Here is a 13353-nt window from a genome sequence, read left to right on the forward strand (position 1 = left end):
ATGTTGATCAAGGTGGCCTCAAATTATAGAGAGTCTTCTGCCCCTGCCTTCAGAGTACTGGGATTGCAGGCCACCATGCTCATCTTTAAATAACATGAATTTATAACTCAATTAATTCTTATAAAATCTCAGAAGTGATAGGTTATTTGTCTTGCATCTGTGCAACAAAAGAAACCACAAAATTGATACATAAAATTTCTGGGTCCTGGGCTTGTGTTGGTAATGCCAGTATCCCAAACCTGTTGAACTAAAGTGTGGCAGCCTGTGTCCCTGACAGTCCTTTTTCTCATCCTTTGCCAATGAAGGTGATAGGGTTCTTCAGTTGGTTAATAAGTCAGTTCAGCATCTCCTTGCAGACCCTGCTTAAAGTAACATGGCTTTGAAATTTCATTTACAGTTCCATCATGGGAATTTAGTAAATGATGGTCAGTGTTTAGAACTCTAGCTAAAATTCCTACTTTCCTTTTTATTATCTTTTTTTACTTTTCACCTCTCAGAGAATCTTGAGTTTTCCCTGACAAATAACTATAACTTCCACTTCCCACTAAAATACATATGAATTCTTGATAATATATATTAAACCTTCCAAGAGGTTGAATTTGGATTTCTTATAATGTCTGAAGCTACACTGAGAAAAAATATTTTTATCACCAGTTTATTGTCATTTCTTAAACTTTCCGTAGCTGATCTAGGATCACCCATCCAGGAGAATAAAGGGGAACATTTATACATCTGCATGATGATTACTTTTGTAATTTCCAGTAGGAAACAAAGAAGCTATTTATTGGTCTCTGGGATTTAAACATTTAAAAGGAACTGATTGCTATATATATCATCCTTTACAGGAAATGCAAAGCTCTTTAAGACAGACAATGAACAGATAGGTTCATAAAAGACACTGCAAATTTAATAAGCTATGCTATCTTTTGCTGCTTCCTATTTACTATTCATGAAAATGGGATTTGGGTGACTTCTCTTACATTTTGTAACAGGAATTTCAAAAGAATGAATGAAGAAAAAACTGCCTGAGCTTCATGCTTCAAGGAAGTATATTTTTAAATTACTTAATGTTCTTTTAGCTCTAGGTTTATAATGAGAATCACAATTCTTTTAGGTGACCATGCTTAGAGTTGAATTAGAAATCACATATGAGAATATGTTTTTATTTGATGAAAACAATGGCTACATTTGGGATATAATGGTGTGCTTATGCATGCTGTTAAATAAATACATATATGTAAATATATACATGTAAAACGTATATATGTATCTAAAGACAGACACAGACAGATGATAGATAGATAGATAGATAGATAGATAGATAGATAGATAGATGATAGATAAATAGATAGAGATATACAACATACATTACTTATGACACAGATATGTACAATACTTTCCCTTGAAAGAAGTGAAAAACCAATCCACTCACATGGTGAATTTTCATTCAGTCTCATAGATATTTTTCTGTGTTTTAATTTTCACGGATTTCAGTAACCTTTGGAAGTAGGAGGTTTCAATAAATTTATGAAAAAATAATTCACATAGTATGTCAGTGAAATTATATTTCCAGTGTAGGCTACTGTTCGAAATATTGCCATACACCGCATTAAAAAAAAAATCCATTCAGTGTTTATTTTTACACAGACTTTGACAGGTCTCATCAGCAATATCCTAGAAATTATTTGATTTTTTTTGGCTTGCTATAAATTGCCTTTATTATCTTCAGAAATGTTCCTTGTATTCCTGACCTTTTTTTTTTTATTTTACAATACTATTCAGTTCTACATAACAGCCACAGATTCCCTTTTTCTCCCCCTTTCTGCCCCCTCCCCTCCCCCCAGCCCCTCCCCCATTCCCACCACCTCCAGATCAAGGCCACCCCTGAGGACTGGGATCGACCTGATAGACTCAGTCCAGGTAGGTCCAGTCCCCTCCTCCCAGATTGAGCCAGGCATCCCTGTATAAATCCCAGGTTTCAAACAGCTATCTCATGCAGCGAGCCCAGGACCTGGTACCACTGCCTAGATGCCTCCCAAACAGATCAAGCCAATCAACTGTCTCACCTATTCAGAGGGCCTGATCCAGTTGGGGGCCCCAAAGAGGCCCACAGAAATCCACAAAGATACCCCCACAAAAGACTGCTGGCAATCGTCGAGAGACAGCCGGGACTGACTTACTCTGGTGATGGGATGGCCAAACACCCTAATAATTGTGCCAGAAACCCCATCCAAGGACTGAGGAATCTGGATGCAGACATCCACAGCTAGGCCCCCGGGTAGAGCACTGGGAGTCTAATTAGCAAGAAAGAGGAGGGTTTATATGAGCGAGAATTGTTGAAACCAAGGTTGGATAAAGCACAGGGACAAATAGCCAAACGAATGGAAACACATGAACTATGAACCAAAGGCTGAGGAGCCCCCAACTGGATTATTTGATTTTTTTTTTTTTTTTTTTTTTGCCTCTGATTCATGTAAAACTTTCTTTTTTAATGTGAAATTCTGGAAGTAACTATTAAAAAGTCTTTTCCTTTAAATCATTTTTCTTAAGAGTTTCCCACATTGCTGGGCAGTGGTGGTACATGCCTTTAATCCCAGCAATCTGCAGGCAGAGGCAGGTGGATCTCTGTGAGATCAAGGCCAGCCTGGACTACTGAGTGAATTCCAGGAAAGGAGCAAAGCTACACAGAGAAACCCTGTCTCGAAAAATCAAAAAGAAAAAATAAAATAAAAAAGTTTCCCACATTAAAAAATTAAAATTTTTATTAGATGTGTGTGAGTGTTTTGCCTGCATTTTTGTCTGTATACCACTTGTTTGCCTGGTGCCTGCAGAGACAAGAAGAGCACATCAGATCACAGGGAACTGGAATTGAAGACAGTTGTGAAGGATTATGTAGATGCTGCGAATTGATTGTACCCAGATTCTCTACAAGAATATGCAGTGCTCTTATCCACTGAGCCATCTCTGTGGACCACATTTCTCATATTTTTTCATGTTTGCAACAATTGTACCTTCTTAGGTTATTATGAAATAGTATGTCAAAAAACAAACTAGTTGTCACTTTACATGCTCCTGAAATTAACTGCTGAAATTATGAATAGTAAAATGATGATCAAGGTATGGATCTTTTCAATTGGCTATCTGATCTTTCAGTCAAGCTCATTAAAGCTTTGGGATTACAAAGTAGCAGTTGACTTTTTAGCATTAAATAACATATGAAGATTTACTCTTTTGTAGATAAAATTTTACATAAGAAGCTAAAAATGATCAGGTTCATACAAATACATACACATATACTTTCTAATTTAAAATACATATTGGTATTATTAAAACAGTTTTTATTTTTTAAAAAGGGGGAAATCATCATGATCTTAAAGGTTTAAAAAACAACTTCAATGTGATAACCAAAATTAGTTCATGCTTTCTATTTATTGTAATGGGTTATATATGGCTTGATTCCCCAGTTCCTGTCTGAAAAGTTGTCCTTTCTGGTAGGACAAAAGAGACAAGTGTGATTACCATAATCACTAGCACTTTAAACTAATTGTTTTACTTTTGTTTATGTTGCATTTTTATTTACTGATTAGAATAGGTCTTCTTCAGATAAACTTCAAAATACCCACATGATGGCTTATCTGTGTCTATGTGGACAAGACTGTTCATGAGAACTCGACAGGTAACAGACATAGACATACGCAAACCATTCACATGAGGTGATATATTGTGTATTCTAATAAACTTTGCCTAAAGATCAGAGAAAAGAACAAGCCACTAGATCAAACATAGAAGCCAGGCAATGGTGACACAGACCTTTAATCCTAGCACGTGGGAGACAGAGATCTCTTTGGGTATCTGTGAGGTCAAAGCCACCCTGGACTGCATGGTATTGACTCAGTCTAGAAAAGAAGCAGAACCAGGCAGTGATGCCACGCACCTTTAATTCTAGTGATGGCTGGGCAGAGAAAAGTAAATAACACGTGAGGAGATAGGAACTAAAGGCTTTTTGGCTGAGGAACCCTTTTCAGCTAGAGACCTTCCAAGGCTGAGGGGTTCTAGACGTAGGCGGTGGCTGTGGCTTATTCCTTTGTCTCTCTGATCTTCAGGCAAATGTTATTAAGGTACAAAATAAATCACCACACTCACACACGCATAAAGTACAGGAAACAAATCTTAAAAATGACTAGTTACTGTTGATGCTGAATGAGGTATTTCAGCAGGCAGCAAAAATATTAGGGATTTGGGGAGCATGAAGAGTTTCTTATTTTTTGATGCTTAAAATAGAATTTTATTTCCATTTAGGGAGATTATGGAATGGATGTTTCATTAGTAGCTTATGTCTTTCTCATGAAATATAGAACTTAAGCACTGATGGTACAATTCAGTAGCAGGAAACAGTTTGTCAGATCTCACAATGTAATTTGAGAAATTAAGAGGTCATTTATTTAAAGTCTAGGAACAGATCAAAAAGTTTTTAAAACCACATGTCACACAAAGTTCTACTCATCATGTTAGTTTAATGTCTTTGATTCTCAGTAACTCCAAAGCAAAATTGCAGCCATCTACTTTATTAGAAGTGGTTCACTAACCCAATAATGGACTTCAAACAAACAAACAAATTTTAACCATCATCCCCAGATCTAGAGAAATAGCTGTCATAAAAAAATCAGTGGAGAGGATCTCCCAACTGTCTATTTTGAGTCTTGCTGGAACTGTCAATAATGACACCATTCAAAGAAGATGGCAGGTGTTTAGATGAGATGAGGCAGAAGTGGAATCCCTGCTTTAAAAAAAAAAAACCTCAGCCTAATGGGAAATCCTTTCTAGAAAACAAGACTGACACAAAGCTTGTAAGCCACACTCTATTAACATAAATTTCTCATTATCACCTACACTGACGGGACACAACTCCCACTGTTTATATACCATGAGTTAGCTTATGGACAACCTTTAAAGTCCCATCATTTCTGGTCAAAGGAATGTTTCATTCCTCTGTCAGAAATCTGCAGGATCGATGATAATCAAAGCAGTGAAAATCAATGCAAAGTATTTCCTGTAGTATAATAATAATATGGCTTTCAGATTGGCTGCATTGTTAGAGAAGCTGTGTCAGCATGGATGTAAATCTCTCTTTACAAGACAGTTGGGGCTTGTCAGGAAGGAGTCACTCAGCTGTTTCCATATTGGGAAATCTCTCTTTGCATGGCTGATGGAGAAGAATGGATAAAGGAAGCCTTCACTGTTACCCTGACTCTAAATATCAAAAATGAATGAATCAATGTAGTGGAGAAAAATGAATGAATGTGATGGAGAATGAATCTTTTTATCAGTGCAATAGATACACTTTCTGCTGATAATTAAGTCAGCCATTCTGCATACCCCATGAAGTGTCTATTCTATGAAATAATTCATTTGTCTTAGGCTGTTTGCTGCTGTTACAGCCAATTACATAAGACTGGGTGCTTCATAAAGAATGGAAATTTATTTGGTGTACTATTGTGGAAGGTGGGAAATCTATGAGTTTTTTCTAAGTATTGCTATCTGAAGAGTGTGAGATCTATTTTGTGTCATAGAGGGTAGAGGTTAAGAGAAATGAGGTATCCAAACTAAATTAAAAGAAGTATTTAGTCAATTATGTATGGCTATATATGTGTGCATACATGCACGTGTATGTTCACATGATAGCTGCACATGTGGAGGATACATATGCATATATATATGTTTATGTATGTGAAGGACAGAGGTCATCCTTAGATGACATTTCTCTGGCACTATTCACCTTGATATTTGGAGGCACAGTTTCTCATTGACCTTGAACTCATCAAGCAGGCTATATTCACTGGCAAAAAATCCTCAGGAATCCATCTCCACATATCTCCCCAGCACCAGGATTACAAGTCCTGCCTAAATTTTTTAAAACATAGGTTTAGGGGATCAAAACTAAGTCCTGTTTCTTTCCAAGAAAGCACTGCTCTGATGAAGCTCCACCCTACTGTCTAAATTCACTTTTGTGAAACCACTCTTGTAATAACTAACCCATTCCCACAATAACATTTAGACTTTAATCCATTAATGTAGACAGAGCCCTCCTGATTTAACCATGTCTTAGTAATCCCAAGTCCAAATACTTTGGATTTAAGAAATAAGGCAAAAAGAACAGGATAAACTAATCAAAGAAGCAGTTAAAATCTTTAAAACATCCTTGCAAACAGTTGTGATAATCCCTGGCCAGAGAACCTTTGATTCAAGGAGGCACAATCTGAGTGATATAAAACACCTCTTGTTGGACTCCATCTCCCAACACAAGTGTGCTGATAAAGTTTCCTACACATGCATGTTGGAGGATGCTTGCACATTTTAATAGCTTCCTAGGGGTCATGGAAATCTTCCCAACAGAAATTTGCAATAATTCTTGCTCTCTTTCAGAATTCCTTCAGCTGATAGGTGTTGTGAATTGTCTTCCTTCTTTGGAGGATATAAAATTATTGTAGAGTTTGTCATCACTCTTGAGTATGTACAGACAGGCATTTAAGTTCAACTTGCTCCTTTATCTCTTTTTGACTCCCTCCCTCCCTTCCCCATTCTCTCCCTGTCATCCCTCTGTGTCTCCTTGTGTCTCTCTTTTATCTTTGGAGAGCTGATAATGTTGAGGAAATCCCATTTCTCATTTATTTTTTTATTGTAATCTAAAGTAATGCTACATCGAAGGGGAAAAAAAAACATAGAAGTCTTTTAATATTCCCCCAGGAAGTGTTTACATTTCAGAAGAAATGTTGTACTTCTCAGAGCTTATTTAGTTTCTGTTTAATTTGTACAGGGATAAAACAAGTTTCAAGAGTGTCACTGGGACAATTATGTGAACATCTAGAAAACAAAGAAAGCATCTTAGCTACCTCAGAGGGGAGCACAGATTTTATATTGAATTTATACAAAGCCAAAAGATATCTCCCTTCTTAAGTAGGATTGCTACATTATCTTCAAACCAGGAAACAATTGAAAATATTTAAAAGACAGTGAAATATTTGGTGCTGAGGATTAATCTTGAAATTTTCTACTCCTACAAAATTTCTACTTTTATGAATTCCTACTACTTTAGAGTTATCTAAGTAGTCAAAAAGTTTGAGCTTGAAAAAGAAAGCCTTGATGATAACAGTTGAGATGTTTTAAACCCTGGGACAAGGTCTAGAAGATGAAAAATTATCTATAGAGGACTTCCAAAGCAGTCCAGTATATCAGTGCTTTTATAAAAATCACAGTTATAAAATACGTTATTGGTCAGCTGTTGATAGGTAGCTAATATTATAAACATATGGAGATGGGAAAGGATAAAGGAGAACCTTAACATTTAACTACGTGTTCATATGCCAAATGTTTTCATTCTTTTGCTATAAATACAAAATACAAATAAATTTACTGTTAGAAGAACCTATTTTAATGTTTTATATAGATTTTTATATACAGATTTGTGTAGATGTAATTCTAAGCAGTCTTATTAAATAAGAAACACAGAGCCAAATAAAGAGTTAAAAGCCCAGGAGGTCAGAGCACTAGCAAATAGCCTTTAGCTTATCAGCTCCTGCCGTCCTTCCCCTGAGAAAAGAGACATACTTCCTGTATGTCTGTATTTTTTATTGACTTTCTGTTCTGTCTTCTCATTGGTTCTAAATTCAACTTCTTCATCACTGCCTGTCTATACAGACCTCTAGGTCTCTATGGTTGGTACTTGGATTAAAGGCATGTAACACCAAGCTGGCAATGTCCTTGAACACAAAGACTCTACCTGCCATGTGATCAGATTAAGGGTGTGTGCTACCGCTGCCAGACTTCTGCTAAATGGCTTGCTATTAGCTCTGACTCCCCAGGCAACTTTATTTATTAACATACAAATAAAATCACATTTCAGCACAAATAAAATATCACCATAGATTTGTATACACTTATCACTCATAACCACCTACTGATGCTTAGCTGTTGCTATGTATCTATTTTACAAAATTGTGGAAGTTGGTTCGATGGTGTGTTTTATTTTGATGTCTGGATGGATGAGTGAATCTAGGCTTAACTGAAGTTACTTCCAGTTTAAGGAATAGTGAATATGGATGGATGTTGAACAAAAGCTCCCCATTCATACTTTGGGGGGTGGGCTGGGGGGAAGGGGAGGGGAGCAGGAAGGAGGAGAACAAGTGAATCTGTGGCTGTTATGTAGAACTGAATAGTATTGTAAAATAAAATAAAATAATAAAAAAAGGGGGAAAAAGATTCTTTTGGCATATATGTGCACTCATGATTACTTCCAGCTCAGATTTTCTGCTCCTCCTGATTTTTGAGTTGCACTTTGCCTTTGACCTCTGCTCCTGGTGCTCTGTTATGATTACCACCCAAACATGTTTGTTTCTGTATAGAGCTAACTTGAAGATCCTAAGCTATGAAAAATATGAAATTATATGATAGATACTAGTTATCCATTCTTAATTTCCTCTAGTCTATTGAATGGTGGTTTTCATATATAGACTCAGGGCTCCATGTTGTCCATATCCTTCTTGAGATATATCTCCTTTCTCTCATTATATTCATGACTCAGTTCTACTTCCCTTAATATAAAACTCAGCTTATTGGCCAGGCAGTGTTGGCACATGCCTTTAATACTAGTACTTGGGAGGCAGAGGCAGGCGGATTTTTAAGTTTGAGGCCAGCTTGGTCTACAGAACAAGTTGTAGGAAATCCAGGGGTACACAGAGAAATTGTCTCAAAAACAAAGTGAAAACAAACAAACAAAACAACTCTCAATTCCAGTTCATCTAGCCTTTGATCTTAATTGTCTTTTTCAGATACACAGCATTAATGCTCAGTGTGATGTCTCTCTCATCAATTACTTTCTTTCTTTTTTTTTTTTCCCCCAAGAAAAGGTTTCTCTGTGTAACTTTGGAGCCTGTCCTGGAACTTGTTCTGTAGACCAGTCTGGCCTCAAACTCACAGAGATCTGCCTGCCTCTGCCTCCTGAGTGATGAGATTAAAGGTATGTGCCAGTATTGTGCCGCCTATCATTTACTTTTTTAAGCAGGAATACTTCCTTCCTTGAACTGAAAATTAGAATATCTTCTTCCATCTCAGACTTAGTTGGAGCATCCATATAAATCTTTCAAGATTTAACATGCTACACAAGATAACTTCACTTTCTCTCAAATATATTTACTTTGCACAAGCATGCAAATGTTTGGTGGATGAGTTAATGATTGAAGACACTCTTTTCCTTTTCCTTCTGTTTTGACTGTAGCCCAGGTCTAAACACTAACATTTAAGCTCTTACACTTGCCTAGAGAAAGGCTGTTTCTTTTATTTCCTCGTAAGATTAAATAATATTTTTCTAGATTGTTTCCTATCTAAAATTTCTGCCATATCTTGGCTGCCCCATGTCTAAGAATGTTTGCTTTGTTTTCCAACATTTCTTGGACTCCCTGCAATTCCTCATCATTTTTCTTTCTGATCTTCTTTTTTAAGTAGTTTAATGATGACAAGAAAAATCACTATAGCAAATTAATATTAGCAAATGCACATACACAAACAACATCAAAACAGATGGCTCAAATCGCATTCAGCCTAAAATGTGATCTGCGAGTTGCTCACTGAGAATGTAAAAATATACTTTCTGAGGGGGACATTTGGCGATTTATCTACATTTTTTAAATCTATTCAAGTAATGAAGCATCAATTCCACCTTTGGGATTGAACTCATTTTCACAACTGTACAGAGTTAAAGGTAACACTTGGTGGAAATTAGTAAACCCTATGAGAGACTGGAGATAAGCTAAATGTTCATAAGTGGGATATGCATTCCCTATCACTGTATATATCTATGAAATTAATTTTTTGTTATTGTGTGATGTGTATGGGTTTTTTTCCATGCAAAGTCTCACTCTGTGGGATGTTCTGTATGTTCTGTGGGAGCCTGTTCTTGGGTTCCTCATGGTTTTACCCAGCAGGTCCGCATAGAAGATGATTAGGACCACGGGCCTGAGTGTAGGTGTCTGAGATGGTCTGCACTTGGCTATGCTGGGGGATGGTCTGTATGTCAAGTTGCTCTGATTGGTCAATAAAAAAAAAAACCTGGTTGGCCGTAGCTAGGGAGGAAGTATAGGCGGGACTAACAGAGAGGAGAAATAAAAGATCAGGAAGGCAGAAGGAGTCACTGCCAGCCGCCACCCTGATAAGCAGCATGAAAAGATGCCCATAAGCCATGAGCCGAGTGACAAGGTATAGATTTATGGAAATGGATTAATTTAAGCTATAAGAACAGTTAGCAAGAAGCCTGCCACAGCTATACAGTTTGTAAGCAATATAAGTCTCTGTGTTTACTTGTTTGGGTCTGAGTGGCTGTGGAACTGGAGGATGACAAAGATTTGTCCTTACTGTGGGCAAGGCAGGAAAACTCTAGCTACATTGTATGATGTTTATGGGTTTTTTTCTATGCAAAGTCTCACTCTGTGGCCAAGGCTGGCATTGAGTTTTCTAGGTAGCTCAAATAAGTCTTGAAGTTTCTGACTCCCTCTATGCCTCTAAAGTGCTGGGATTACAGGTATGTAACACCTTGGTTGGCTTACAAAATGACATATTACCCAACTGCATTTTAATGAATTTTTGATTGAATTATCTTCAACTTACTTTAATAAAGCATTGTAGCAGCCATGATTTCTGATTCATTTTAGAAATGCATGCAGAACATTTCACATCTTATAATAACAAATTAAGCATTAATGGTTATAAGAAAAATATAAGGTAGATGAAGAAAAGCTTAAGTGTCTGTTGAATCTATACCATCATATACTAGAACATTTCTTATGCTTTACCATTTAACATAATCTTCAGCTCCAGAGTAATGGAATTTTATAAACACAATGAAGCAGAGCTCCCAAAAGTTATCATTATGCTAAAGTTCTTAAAGGTAACTTTTATTGATGAGTAATGGTTTATTTGTATATTTATGCACATGTTTTACTGTTTTATATGCATTACCTTCATTTATATTTGTTTCAATATGTTATTTTTTTCACTCACTCTCTCAAAGATCATTTAACATTTATAATTTTCTCTTTCTTTTTTTTGGCTTATGTAATCTTTTGGTTTTCTTTCTTAAAGAGTTAAATAAAACAAACTCTAAGTGAGAGAGCCAGCAATTGTCTCCATCATCATTACAAATTGAGTCTAGCTTAGGAGAAGCTAAAGATGATTCTATAGAGCTCCACTTGAAAAATACACAATTGCGAGACGCGTGTGGCGACCGGCGCGGGAAAGCGGCTTCCTACTTGGGGAAGCGTTAGCCCCGGGGACCCAGCAGCTGTCACTGCTGAGCTACTTGGAAGATCCATTCAGCGAGCTTCTAGGAGCTTGAGACCTTCACAGTCCCCTTGACTCTGAGCTGGAAGGAAAGATGGTTGAAGCAGATCACCCAGGAAAGCTCTTCATTGGTGGGCTTAATACAGAAACAAATGAGAAAGCCCTTGAAGCGGTATTTGGCAAGTATGGACGAATAGTGGAAATACTTTTGATGAAAGAACGCGAAACCAACAAATCAAGAGGATTTGCTTTTGTCACCTTCGAAAGCCCAGCAGATGCTAAAGATGCAGATAGAGATATGAATGGGAAGTCCTTGGATGGAAAAGCCATCAAGGTGGAGCAAGTTACCAAACCATCATTTGAAAGTGGCAGACGTGGACCACCTCCACCTCCAAGAAGCAGGGGCCCTCCCAGAGGTTTTCGAGGAGGAAGTGGAGGAACTAGGGGACCCCCTTCGCGTGGAGGATACATGGATGATGGTGGCTATTCCATGAACTTTAACATGAGTTCTTCTAGGGGACCACTTCCAGTAAAAATAGGACCGCCACCACGAAGCGGGGGTCCCCCTCCTAAAAGATCAACGCCTTCAGGACCAGTTCGAAGCAGCAGTGGAATGGGAGGAAGAGCCCCAGTGTCACGTTGAAGAGATAGCTATGGAGGCCCTCCACGAAGGGAGCCCCTGCCATCTCGCAGAGATGTTTATTTGTCCCCAAGAGATGATGGATATTCTACAAAAGACAGCTATTCAAGCAGAGATTACCCAAGCTCCCGTGACACCAGAGATTATGCACCACCACCAAGAGATTATATCTACCGTGATTATAGTCATTCCAGTTCACGTGACGACTACCCATCAAGAGGCTATGGTGATAGAGATGGATATGGTCGGGATCGTGACTATTCAGACCATCTAAGTGGAGGTTCCTACAGAGATTCGTATAAGAGTTATGGTAACTCCCGCAGCGCACCCCCTACACTAGGGCCACCATCATCTTATGGAGGAAGCAGTCGCTACTATGATTACAGCAGCTCACGTGATGGCTACAGTGGAAGTCGAGATAGTTACTCAAGCAGCAGAAGTGATCTCTACTCAAGTGGCCGTGATCGTGTTGGCAGACAAGAACGGGGGCTCCCCCCTTCTATGGAAAGGGGGTACCCTCCTCCACGTGATTCCTACAGCAGTTCAAGCCGAGGAGCACCAAGAGGAGGTGGCCGTGGAGGAAGCCGATCTGATAGAGGGGGAGGCAGAAGCAGATACTAGAACCAAGACTTTGGATCAAGGTCTCCATTCAAAGAAACAAAAAGATGGAAAGTCTTCTGTCGTAACTACCCAAGGACTACTAAGAAAAGTTGTGTTACCTTTTTAAATTTTTCTGTTTTAAGTTCCCCTTCATCATTTTTGTGTTCTTGTGAGGATAAAAGTAAAACATGATTAATTTTGATATTATGAATTGCTTTCAATAAGCAAATGTTAAATGTGTAAGACTTGACTTGTACTAGTGTTGTAATTTTCCAAGTAAAAGTGTCCCTAAAGACAAAAAAAAAAAAAGAAAAGAAAAGAAAAAGAAAAATACACAATTGCAAGGAAAGCTAATGGGCAAACCTATTATAATACAGAAATCTCCTATACTATAAACAGTTTTAGAAATTTCATAAGCAATTCTTAGCAACCCAAATATTATATAATATTTTCAGTGACAAAGAAGATTGTAAAATCACTCTCAACATCTACAGAGAGAGAATGAGCCAAGTTGTACACATCATAACAGTATTTCAAGCAGTATAGTGGTATCTGAATTTGAGCAATTGTGACCATGAGTAGTCTAACAAGTACACTGTATGTTACATATAGTCTTAATTGTGTAAGTATTCCGGGATAATATATACCCAATTATTGCAAGGATTGTCTATGGACCAAAGATTAGGGTTTTTTTTTTTTTTTTTTTTTTTTTTTTTTTTTTACTTTTTCTTTTATAATTGTACTTCTCTGTGAGATATAAACTTGATAGGTTAAAAAGAAATTCA

The 13353-nt window shown here is 37.5% G+C and overlaps 1 pseudogene; it reads left to right on the forward strand.

Annotated features, from left to right (window-relative positions):
* The first annotated feature begins 11407 nt into the window (after positions 1-11407).
* LOC114705034 lies at positions 11408-12864 on the forward strand (annotated as a pseudogene).
* The last annotated feature ends 489 nt before the right edge of the window (positions 12865-13353 follow it).

The sequence above is a fragment of the Peromyscus leucopus genome, chromosome 3, assembly GCF_004664715.2.
Source record: "Peromyscus leucopus breed LL Stock chromosome 3, UCI_PerLeu_2.1, whole genome shotgun sequence".
NCBI classification, from domain to species: Eukaryota; Metazoa; Chordata; class Mammalia; order Rodentia; family Cricetidae; genus Peromyscus; species Peromyscus leucopus.